Source organism: Anomaloglossus baeobatrachus, chromosome 6 (genome assembly GCF_048569485.1).
Source record: "Anomaloglossus baeobatrachus isolate aAnoBae1 chromosome 6, aAnoBae1.hap1, whole genome shotgun sequence".
Taxonomy (NCBI): domain Eukaryota; kingdom Metazoa; phylum Chordata; class Amphibia; order Anura; family Aromobatidae; genus Anomaloglossus; species Anomaloglossus baeobatrachus.
In genome coordinates this window covers 552,720,927-552,733,774 of record NC_134358.1, presented here as the reverse complement: position 1 = coordinate 552,733,774, position 12,848 = coordinate 552,720,927, and the positions used below count along the sequence as shown (strand labels likewise).

Below are 12,848 nucleotides of genomic sequence, written 5' to 3'. Positions count from 1 at the left end.
CGTCCTCCGGCAACAAGGTGGGCGTGTCGTTAATGCGGCGGCTCTCCGCCCCTCCGCTTCTATTGGCGGCCCGCTGTGTGACGTTGCTGTGACAGCGCACAAACCTCCCCCTTAAAAAAGAGGTTGTTCGCCGTTCGACGTCGCTAGGAAGGTAAGTATGTGTGACGGGTACTAGCGATATTGTTCGCCACGGGCAACAATTTACCCGTGACGCACTAATGACGGGGGCGGGTGCAATCGCTAGCGACATCGCTAGTGATGTCGCAGCGTGTAAAGTACCTTTTACTCATCATCCTGGGAGACTTGAATGCAAAAGTAGGCCATGGCAAACATGGAACCATTGCTGGAAACTTTGGACTCAGTGAACGAAACAATGCTGGAGGAAGATCATTGACAAATCAACTGTCCATCATGAATACCTTCTTACAAAATTACAAATGGAGACTCTACACATGGAAATCACTAATTGAGGCCTATAAGAATGATTGATTACATATGTGTTCGCCAAATATTGAGGTTGTGAAAACAAGGCCAGGAGCTGATTGTGCAACTGATCTTGAACTTTTGTCAGCAAAGATGAGAGCCAAGCTCCACAAATAGGCAAGTCAACAGGCTATTTCCAACTTCGATTAGACCAACATACCTGACGTTTTGTGGAACGGTCTGCACAACCGATTTATATCATTGGACGTGATTGACTGAAAGCCTGAAGAGTTATGGACATATAGAAAGACTATTATTAGTGAAGGAGCTGGTAAACAATATGAGGCAGAAGAGATCCCCACAGCCATGGTTAACAGAAGAGACCCTGAAGATCATTGAAAAAAGAAGAATGGCAAAAGTTAACAAGCAGGACGCAGACAACATCAGTAAAAGATTAAAGACAGCCATTTCAGCAAGCAAAGAACTTTATTACGAAAAAAAATATGCACAAAGATAGAAATTGAGCATCTGAAGGGCAAGAACAGGAAGCATACAAAAGGATCACGAAGATACAACAAAAATTTTTACTGTCACGATTCCTCCACTCAGTGTGTCTTTGATGCAATGAGTGACAGATTGCCGCACTATGGTATCAGGGCAGGCTGAGCTGTTGGTTTTATGAGTGACAGCTCAGTCATTCAATCTAGTGCTCTGGCGTGCTGAGCTGTCAGTGTGTTGATTGACAGTTCAGCCATTCAATCTGAGGCTGGGAGATGCTTTGTATATTCAGGTGTTCCCTGTTCTCTATGATTGCCCAGCTACTTAGCTGAGCAGATAGTCCCAGATCATTGCCTGTTGTAGCATTTTGCTCATTGGTGCTTTTTGGCTCTGTTCATCTGTGCTCTGTGTTTTGATCTATTGCTACCAGACCTTGGACCTCCTCTGACCTTCAGTTTGCCTTGTGCTTTTTGTAACACCCATGCCGGCATCCTTGCACTCTACTGCTCCCATCCCCCAGTGAGGACATTGGTTTCCTCATCTGTTCTGGCGTCCTGCGGCGGTGGTCCCGTCCCCGTCCCGTGCTGCTGTCCTCCGGAGCATCAGTGCTCCTAGTAGGCTCTCGGCCTCTGCCCGTAGGTCATGCCCACAGCCATGCCCCCTTTCTTAAAAGTCCAGCATCCTCTTAACCTCTTAACCCGGAAATACCTCCCAGGTCAGTTGGGAGGCTGCAGGTACTTAAGGCACCTCTACCCTATCAGTGGTGCCTGGGCAACAAGTCTAAAGCGGGCTTTAAACGCTACGACATCGCTCAAGTGATCTCGTTGGGGTCACGGAATTTGTGACGCACATCCGGTTGCTTTAGTGATGCCGTTGCGTGTGACACCTATGAGTAATTTTGCATCATCGCAAAAACGTGCAAAATCGCTCATCAGTGACATGGGGGTCCATTCTCAAATATCGTTACTGCAGCAGTAACAAAGTTGTTCCTCGTTCCTGCGGCAGCACACATTGCTCCGTGTGACACCGCAGGAACGAGGAAGCTCTCCTTACCTGCCTCCCGGCCACACTGCGGAAGGAAGGAGGTGGGCGGGATGTTCGTCCTGCTCATCTCCGCCCCTCCGCTTCTATTGGGCGGCGATTCAGTGACGCTGCTGTGACATCGCTGTGACGCTAAACGAACCGCCCCCTTAGAAAGGAGGCGGTTTGACAGTCACAGCGACGTTGCAGGGAAGGTAAGTCCATGTGACGGGTCCGGGTGATGTTGTGATTAGAGATTTCCCCGTGTCACACAACTGATGGGGGCGGGTACGCACGCTAGCGATATCGGTACTGATATCGCAGTGTGTAAAGCGGCCTTTAAGGCCGCTTTTCGCGCTGAGACATCGGTAGCGATGTCGATAGCGATTGTACCAACTTACCTTCCTAACGATGTCGCTGTGGCCGGCGAACAACCTCTTTTGTAAGGGGGAGGTTCGTGCGGCGTCACAGCGACGTCACACAGCGGGCCACCAATAGAAACGGAGGGGCGGAGAGCAGCCGCATGAACGTCACTCTCACCTCACTGCCGGAGGACACAGGTACGCTGTTGTTCGTCGTTTCCGGGGTGTCACACGTAGCGATATGTGCTGCATCAGGAATGACGAACAACCTGCGTACCAAACGAGCAATGATTTTTGCAAAACGAACGACTTGTCAACAACTAACGATTTTGGGCACTTTTCGAATCGTTAGCAGTCGCTGGTAAGTGTCACACGCAACGACGTCACTAACGAGGCCGGATGTGCGTCACGAATTCCATGACCCCAGTGATATCTCGTTAGCGATGTTGCTGCGTGTAAAGCGGCCTTTACATGTTGCTAGTCGTGAGGTCCTCTAGCACTTTGCTGCTGTCTCTATCGCTGCTGTCTGTCTGTGTTAATTTTTGTGGTTTTAGAAAGGAGACATGGCTCACAGGATCCTCTGGGGTGTGGCTAACAGGATCCTCTTGGGTGTGTCTTTAGGCTCCTCTGTATTATCACTCTGTGAGCCATGCCCCCTTGGTGAAGACTATAAAAATATAGCACAAAATAAAAAGGCCAATATCTCTGGAACCGTATGGCAGATTTAAATAAGACAAAAAGCGGAATATTCAGAGGAACAGCAGGAATAATATAAAACTGATCACTTTTGACCTTGTGACAAGTCCATTTTAACTATTTTATTATAGGTTTTCATTATTTCCACCAATGCAAATATCAGTTGAACTTTATGACTTTTAAATAATTTTCTAATTTGTCTGTGATTTTAAACATTTTTTTAGGTAAAAATTAAGAGTTTTTTTCGCATTGTAATAGTTTTCTCAAGTTAACATATATATTTTTTTTACTTTGATATTAGTCCTTCGTGTGTGCCAAGTTTGGGTCCACCCTGCTACACTTATTTACTGTGTGTTTTTCCCAACAAGATGCATTCCATACATGATACGCAGAGCAAATTAGGACCAGACATTTTCTATCTGTTGGGTTCTGAGATACTTTTCTAGTTAGGAGTTAATCTGGTTATATGTATGATAGTACTAATGTGGATGTTACTGGAGGAACACCCTCGGTGTAAGTATCTCGAGATCAAATTCCTCCATAATCTGGATCTATTACATGACGTCAGTTTAATGTACTTAAGTCTTGGATATCTGCTGCTCCGGAGACTCTTTCTAGAGATGCCATTTGGTGGAATAATTGTGGTTACCGTGAACTTTTTGCCCCCTGTGAAGACTCTTTTCTCTTTTTTCCTTCAAATTACAAAGTTCAGCCAATTTATATCATCACATTCTTAGACTTTTTTATTTATTTTTTTTTACTGGCAGAGAAAACACAAAAACTGCAACTGATTATCTCAAATTTGAACTTTTGTTACCCTGTAAACTTTTTTCTTTTATTTATTTTGGGAAAAAAAAATGTTAATAGTCCTTCAATATTTTATATATGGCGTGGAGTCTATGCGTCTAAAATAACAAAATTGTAATGGAAAATGTTACCCATTACCACCAGCCAGACCAGAGGATCGCTTGCTCCTCTGACCTGCATCATGGATCCTCCAGAGGATCCATGATGCAGGTCACATGGCACAAGGATCCGTATACAGATGAAGGTCACACCTCAATACAAGTCTATGAGAGCCTTGTTCTTGCTCTCATAGACTTGTACTGAGCACTTGTGATGTAACTTCTGACTTCTGGCCAGTCAGAAGATATGGGCACAAGAATGCGCTGCAGAACTGGAGCAGCACCAAAAAGGATGAAAATGCCAGTGGGTGAGTATAAGACAGAGGGCAGGGGACTTAGATATAAAGCACCACTCCAGTGATTCTTTAAAGGGGTTGTACAATGGATTTTTTTTCCCCCGAAGGGTTTAAACAGGTTAGAAAAATAAAAGCTATACTCACCCTTTATTGATCCATATCAACTTCCATTCCAATGTTGACCTGGTCTACTGGTCTCTACTTCAAGGTACAAACTCAATACAGTGATGACCAATCTCAGCCAGTGAAAGGTTGGAGTGGGCTTTTATTGCAGATAAGACCAGAACATATAGACTAGCAAGTAGTTGTGAATTTAAGTTATTTTAGTTTTTAAAGTTTTTTTAAAGAGAACCTTATACACAAATGGTATGCACCAGACACTGGCTTTATGATATCAGCCATGTGTCACGAGTGTGCTGTATCCGCAGGTTACATTTTGGATTGGAGTGTATTTACTTTCTTTTGCTGCTGAAAGGGTTAAGGACTTTTTCTCTGCTGGCTGAGATTACTCTTCGTCTTAATCACAGCTGCAGCATTTTTTCATCCCACCCTTCTGCTGTATATACCCAGTCCTGTCTTTACTCCATGCTGGTGATAAAATCTCTATACTAACCACATGGAAGGAGCAAGTCTCTTCATAGCTGTGATATTGTTTTAGTTGCAGTTGCTGAAGAAACCAAGAAGTGCTTTCTGTTGGGTCTTTCCCCACCCATTTCTCTTACCTTCCTTGTCTTATTTTATTGTAGCAATGGGACTAGTGTCCTGATGGCCAACACCCTAGTCAGGGTAAGTTTAAGGTCAGCAAGGGCCTAGGCATGTGACATCATACGAGCTGAAGGAACCCTCTAGGGAACTTAGGGAATGCAGGGATCAGACTCAGGTGAGTGTTAGGAGGTGACCCTGGTTTTCCCTTTTGTGTTGAGTCCTCTCAAGTTAGGGAGTGCTGGGATAAGCCGCAGCTCCACTATCGCCAAGGCCTTCCTGTACATCTTCACTGGTCTTCCCTCCGTGTTGCGTTGCACACCAGATGTTCCCTTGCCCTGGTGGGACATGATGCTTGTTTGACTCTGAAAAGATGCAACATTTCAGAAAAACCTATACTTTACAACTATCTCCCTGCCTACTCCCTTTTAGTGACAGTTCTCTTTCTGCAATCTTGTATTATTAAATATTATAAAAAAAATGTATTTAAAGCAATAAAGAATAACTTGTTTTCATTTTTATTTCATATATCAATAGTACACAATAAAATAAGCAACTTTGTAATATAACTTATCAGTAAATTTAGTTCTTTCACTGTCAGAATTGATCAGTCATTATCAAAATTCTCAAGTCTGAAGTAAAAACTGTAATCAGTGTGGATAAGATTCTATGTGCTCCTCCTTCTGCCTCTAGCTCCTCCCTCTGCATCTAGCTCCTCCCTCTGCCTTTAGCTCTTCCCTCTGCCTCTAGCTCTTCCCTCTGCCTCTGGCAGCTCTCTCTGTCTCTCGCTAATCCCTCTGCCTTTCACTCCTCCCACTGCCTCTGGCTCCTCCTTCCTCTCACTCCTCCATGTCTCTAGCTCCTCCCTCTGCTTCTCACTCCTCCCTCTGTCTCTTGCTTCTTTCTCTGCATCTAGCTCCTCCCTCTGCCTCTAGCTCCTCCCTCTGCCTTTCACTTCTCCCACTGCCTATAGCTCCTCCCTCTTCCTCTCACTCCTCCCACTGCCTCTCGCTCCTCCCTCTGCCTCTTGCTCCTCCCTCTGCCTCTCGCTCCACTCTCTGTCTCTCACTCCTCCCTCTGGCTCTGGCTTCTCCCTCTGCCTCTAGCTCCTCCCTCTGTCTCTCACTCCTCCCTCTGTTTTTCACTCCTCCCTCTGGCTCTGGCTCCTCCCTCTGCCTCTTGCTCATCTCTCTGTCTCTCGCTCCTCCATCTGGCTCTCGCTCCTCCATCTGCCTCTCACTCCTTCCTCTGCCTCTCACTCCTTCCTCTGCCTCTCACTCCTGCCTCTGCCTCTCACTCCTCCCTCTGCCTCTCACTCCTCCTTCTGCCTCTTGCTCCTCCCTCTGCCTCTTGCTCCTCCCTTTGCCTCTTGCTCCTCCCTCTACCTCTCGCTTCTCTCTCTGTCTCTTGCTCCTCTCTCTTCCTCTCGCTCCTCCCTCTACCTCTTGCTCCTCCCTCTACCCTCTCGCTCCTCTCTCTGTCTCTCACGCCTCCCTTTGTCTCTCACTCCTCCATCTGCCTCTCGCTCCTCCCTCTGCCTCTTGCTCCTCTCTCTGTCTCTATCTCCTCCCTCTGCCTCTTGCTCCTCTCTCTGTCTCTTGCTCCTTCCTCTGCCTCTCACTCCTCCCTCTGCCTCTCGCTCCTCCCTCTGCCTCTCGCTCCTTCCTCTGCCGCTCGCTCCTTCCTCTGCCTCTCACTCCTCCATCTGCCTCTCGCTCCTACCTCTGCCTCTCGCTCCTCTCTCTGTCTCTTGCTCCTCTCTGTCTCTTGCTCCTCTCTCTGCCTCTCGCTCCTCTCTCTACGTCTCGCTTCTCTCTCTACCTCTCACTCCTCTCTCTGCCTCTCGCTCCTCTCTCTGTCTCTAGCTCCTCCCTCTGCCTCTAGCTCCTCCCTCCATCATAGAATTTCATCAATAACAACTGCCATCTCTTATCTCAGTAATGGGAAAGTCTTCACTGAATACAGATTTTACCTCATAATTGAGAATTTTGATACTCACTGATCCATTCTGACAGAGAAAGAAGCAGACGTCTCTTATAAAATATATAACAAAGTTGTTTATTTTCATGTGTTCTGTTGATTTATGAAAAAAAATTCAAACGGTTAAACTTTAAGGTTTAAAATCAACCTTAAATATTATTATTAGTGTTAACCATTATGAACATTGTCGTTAGTCGACACTTTGAGCATAAAGGTCACAATCTGTCATGCAAAAATAATTTCCAATGTAAAAAAAATGTATCACAAAATAATAAACAAAGAATGACTGCAACACTTATGCGGCCAGGCACATGACCATTACCTCTATTTTAAAATATAAGTATTTACTTAAAGTGGTTGTCCGGCACGTAAACATATTTTACCAATGGATCAAATTGTTAAAAATAATTAAATAAAAAAGAATAAAACGCACCTAACGATACCCCACAGCTCTGGTTCTGATGCTGGTCTGATGCACAAGACCCAAATATTTCTACTTCCTGCTTTCATTTCAATACACAGGAAGTGCAGCTCAGCCAATCACTGGCAGAGGCAGGTCCTTGCTGCGATCGCTGATTGGTTCCATGGATTTTCCTAGCATTTCCTGCTTGTTTCAACAGGAAATAGAACTAGAAATGGGCAGAGGAGTTAAATAAGAGAATAGAAATGGGCAGAGGAGTTAAATAAGAAAATATAAATGGGCAGAAGAGTTAAATAAGAAAATATAAATTGGCAGAGGAGTTAAATAAGAGGATATAAGTGAGCAGAGGATTTAAATAGGAGAATATAATGGACAAAGGAGTTAAATAAGAGAATACAAATGGGCAGAGGAGATAAATAAGAAAATAGAAATGGGCAGTTGAGTTAAATAACAATAGAAATGGGCAGAGGAGTTAAATAAGAGAATAGAAATGGGCAGAGGAGATAAATAAGAGAATAGAAATGGGCAGAGGAGATAAATAAGAGAATAGAAATGGGCAAAGGGGTTAAATAAGAGAATAGAAATAGACAGAGGAGTTAAATAAGAGAATAGAAATGGGCAGAGGAGATAAATAAGAGAATAGAAATAGACAGAGGAGTTAAATAAGAGAATAGAAATGGGCAGAGGAGATAAATAAGAGAATAGAAATGGGCAGAGGAGATAAATAAGAGAATAGAAATAGACAGAGGAGTTAAATAAGAGAATAGAAATGGGCAGAGGAGATAAATAAGAGAATAGAAATAGACAGAGGAGTTAAATAAGAGAATAGAAATGGGCAGAGGACTTAAATAAGAAAATAGAAATGGGCAGAGGACTTAAATAAGAGAATAGAAATGGGCAGAGGAGATAAATAAGAGAATAGAAATGGGCAGAGGAGATAAATAAGAGAATAGAAATGGGCAGAGGAGATAAATAAGAGAATAGAAATGGGCAGAGGAGATAAATAAGAGAATAGAAATGGGCAGAGGAGTTAAATAAGAGAATAGAAATGAGCAGAGAAGTTAAGTAAGAGAATAGAAATGGGCAGAGGAGATAAATAAGAGAATAGAAATGGGCAGAGGAGATAAATAAGAGAATAGAAATGGACAGAGGAGTTAAATAAGAGAATAGAAATAGACAGAGGAGATAAATAAGAGAATAGAAATAGACAGAGGAGTTAAATAAGAGAATAGAAATGGGCAGAGGAGATAAATAAGAGAATAGAAATGGGCAAAGGGGTTAAATAAGAGAATAGAAATGGGCAAAGGGGTTAAATAAGAGAATAGAAATGGGCAGAGGAGATAAATAAGAGAATAGAAATGGGCAGAGGAGATAAATAAGAGAATAGAAATGGGCAAAGGGGTTAAATAAGAGAATAGAAATGGGCAGAGGAGATAAATAAGAGAATAGAAATGGGCAGAGGAGATAAATAAGAGAATAGAAATGGGCAGAGGAGATAAATAAGAGAATAGAAATGGGCAGAGGAGATAAATAAGAGAATAGAAATAGGCAGAGGAGATAAATAAGAGAATAGAAATGGGCAGAGGAGATAAATAAGAGAATAGAAATAGACAGAGGAGTTAAATAAGAGAATAGAAATGGGCAGAGGACTTAAATAAGAAAATAGAAATGGGCAGAGGACTTAAATAAGAGAATAGAAATGGGCAGAGGAGATAAATAAGAGAATAGAAATGGGCAGAGGAGATAAATAAGAGAATAGAAATGGGCAGAGGAGATAAATAAGAGAATAGAAATGGGCAGAGGAGATAAATAAGAGAATAGAAATGGGCAGAGGAGTTAAATAAGAGAATAGAAATGAGCAGAGAAGTTAAGTAAGAGAATAGAAATAGACAGAGGAGTTAAATAAGAGAATAGAAATGGGCAGAGGAGATAAATAAGAGAATAGAAATGGGCAGAGGAGATAAATAAGAGAATAGAAATGGGCAGAGGAGTTAAATAAGAGAATAGAAATGGGCAGAGGAGTTAAATAAGAGAATATAAATGGGCAGAGGAGATAAATAAGAGAATAGAAATGGGCAGAGGAGATAAATAAGAGAATAGAAATGGGCAGAGGAGTTAAATAAGAGAATAGAAATGGAGAAATGGACAGAGGAGTTAAATAAGAGAATATAAATGGGCAGAGGAGATAAATAAGAGAATAGAAATAGGCAGAGGAGATAAATAAGAGAATAGAAATGGGCAGAGGAGATAAATAAGAGAATAGAAATGGGCAGAGGAGATAAATAAGAGAATAGAAATGGGCAGAGGAGATAAATAAGAGAATAGAAATGGACAGAGGAGATAAATAAGAGAATAGAAATGGGCAGAGGAGATAAATAAGAGAATAGAAATGGGCAGAGGAGATAAATAAGAGAATAGAAATGGGCAGAGGAGATAAATAAGAGAATAGAAATGGGCAGAGGAGTTAAATAAGAGAATAGAAATGGAGAAATGGACAGAGGAGTTAAATAAGAGAATATAAATGGGCAGAGGAGATAAATAAGAGAATAGAAATGGGCAGAGGAGATAAATAAGAGAATAGAAATGGGCAGAGGAGATAAATAAGAGAATAGAAATGGGCAGAGGAGATAAATAAGAGAATAGAAATGGGCAGAGGAGTTAAATAAGAGAATAGATATGGGCAGAGGAGTTAAATAAGAGAATAGAAATGGGCAGAGGAGATAAATAAGAGAATAGAAATGGGCAGAGGAGATAAATAAGAGAATAGAAATGGGCAGAGGAGATAAATAAGAGAATAGAAATGGGCAGAGGAGATAAATAAGAGAATAGAAATGGGCAGAGGAGATAAATAAGAGAATAGAAATGGGCAGAGGAGATAAATAAGAGAATAGAAATGGGCAGAGGAGATAAATAAGAGAATAGAAATGGGCAGAGGAGATAAATAAGAGAATAGAAATGGGCAGAGGAGATAAATAAGAGAATAGAAATGGACAGAGGAGTTAAATAAGAGAATAGAAATGGGCAGAGGAGTTAAATAAGAGAATATAAATGGGCAGAGGAGATAAATAAGAGAATAGAAATGGGCAGAGGAGTTAAATAAGAGAATAGAAATGGAGAAATGGACAGAGGAGTTAAATAAGAGAATAGAAATGGGCAGAGGAGATAAATAAGAGAATAGAAATGGGCAGAGGAGATAAATAAGAGAATAGAAATGGGCAGAGGAGATAAATAAGAGAATAGAAATGGGCAGAGGAGTTAAATAAGAGAATAGAAATGGGCAGAGGAGTTAAATAAGAGAATATAAATGGGCAGAGGAGATAAATAAGAGAATAGAAATGGGCAGAGGAGATAAATAAGAGAATAGAAATGGGCAGAGGAGATAAATAAGAGAATAGAAATGGGCAGAGGAGATAAATAAGAGAATAGAAATGGGCAGAGGAGTTAAATAAGAGAATAGAAATGGACAGAGGAGTTAAATAAGAGAATAGAAATAGACAGAGGAGATAAATAAGAGAATAGAAATGGGCAGAGGAGTTACGGTAAATAAGAGAATAGAAATGGGCAGAAGAAATAAATAAGAGAATAGAAATGGGCAGAGGAGATAAATAAGAGAATAGAAATGGGCAGAGAAGTTAAGTAAGAGAATAGAAATGGGCAGAGGAGTTAAATATGAAAATAGAAATGGGCAAAGGAGTTAAATAAGAGAATAGAAATGGGCAGAGGAGTTACGGTAAATAAGAGAATAGAAATGGGCAGAAGAAATAAATAAGAGAATAGAAATGGGCAGAGGAGATAAATAAGAGAATAGAAATGGGCAGAGAAGTTAAGTAAGAGAATAGAAATGGGCAGAGGAGTTAAATATGAAAATAGAAATGGGCAGAGGAGTTAAATAAGAGAATAGAAATGGGCAGAGGAGTTACGGTAAATAAGAGAATAGAAATGGGCAGAAGAAATAAATAAGAGAATAGAAATGGGCAGAGGAGATAAATAAGAGAATAGAAATGGGCAGAGGAGTTAAATAAGAGAATAGAAATGCGCAGAAGAGTTAAGTAAGAGAATAGCAATAGGCAGAGGAGTTGTATGGGATTGGTGAGGGCACTATTGCTTTATTTTGAACCCAATCTAAGGACTTGGGAAAATTAGGCAACACCTTTAAGAAGCAGATGTAACTTGAAACTAAAGGCTGCTTCACATGGTACGACTGATTGTGTGATTTCACAATCGATCGTACCCGCCCCCGTCCTTTTTGCGTCATGGGCAAATCGCTGCCCGTGGCGCACAAAGTCGGTAACCCCCGACACACATACTTACCTCTCGTGCGACCATGCTGTGAGCGGCGAACGTCCACTTCCTGGAGTGGGAGGGACGTTCGTCGTCACAGCGACGTCACACGGCCGCCGGCCAATAGAAGCGGAGGGGCGGAGATGAGCAGGATGTAAACATCCCGCCCACCTCCTTCCTTCCACATAGAGCCGGCGGCTGACGCGGGAGGCAGGTACGCGATGTTCATCGCTCCCGTGGTGTCACACGGAGCAACGTGTGATGCCATGGGAACGATGAATAACCGGCGCCTGATTTCAGAACCGATATTATGGAACCTAGCGAGCAGTACACGACTCACGATTTGTGAGCGATACTGCGTCGCTAGGAGGTGTCACACAGGCCGGCATCGCCAGCGATGCCGGATGTGCGTCACAAAAACCGTGACCCCGACGATCTATCGCACGATAGATTGTCTGGTGTAAAGCAGCCTTAATTTGTAACGAAGCCCCCAACTACCCTTTACAATACTGATGGCTTCTTATGTGGCCCCCTTAGTTACCAAGGTTTAGGTGTTACTTCTACTTCGTACCCCCTATACTATGCCCCAGGTAACTGTTAAAGCCCTCGTCAGTCCTGTAATGGCATGTAACGAGTACGGTAATAAACCGAGACCCATATTCAATTATCTACAGTATACGGCAATAAAGTATTAATATTAAATCTGGCATAAAATACACTTCCACCTTTATAGGTTTCCCCACTGTGCATTCAATCCAGCAAACTGTTATGTTCCCCAAGGCTGTTTCTCACCAGCAGAGTATAGGAGAAAATCCTTCGTGAATTCCTAATTAATTTACAACCTGTTGATTTCCCCAGGTGCTGCTGGCATACAACATAGTGGCAGAGAAGACTGCCGCTCGGAAACAATGTATCTATATAAAGTCAATCATTAGGCTGCCTTTCATATTTATTTCAAGTTTCCATCCAGTGATTTTATAATCTGCGAGCTGAGCCTGATTGAAGGAGTGCAAGTTTCCAAATTATTTCAGGATTAATTTAGGAAACGTCTTGCATGGCGCCATGTTTCATTTCCTAAAAAGATGCTGCTGCTGTTTGGCGGGGAAGTTGGCAGGCGGCTTTTATGCCCAGGGACTTCAATGGCAGAGGTTCCCTGGAATGTCATGGTGTATAGGTAGCATCTGTGTGTGAATTAGCCCTTGTAGACAATTAGATTTCAGTCAAATGTATTGGGGGAAAATCCTAATTTATTATTGGAAATATA

The 12,848-nt window shown here is 42.3% G+C and overlaps 1 long non-coding RNA gene across 1 annotated transcript; it reads right to left on the bottom strand.

Annotated features, from left to right (window-relative positions):
* Window positions 1-5,199: 5,199 nt before the first annotated feature.
* Window positions 5,200-11,650, bottom strand: LOC142244611 (uncharacterized). Its single transcript, XR_012724601.1, has 3 exons — window positions 11,615-11,650; window positions 7,316-7,511; window positions 5,200-5,267 (listed from the first exon to the last, which is right to left on the bottom strand). It is a non-coding gene; the product is annotated as an uncharacterized LOC142244611 (long non-coding RNA).
* Window positions 11,651-12,848: the final 1,198 nt, after the last annotated feature.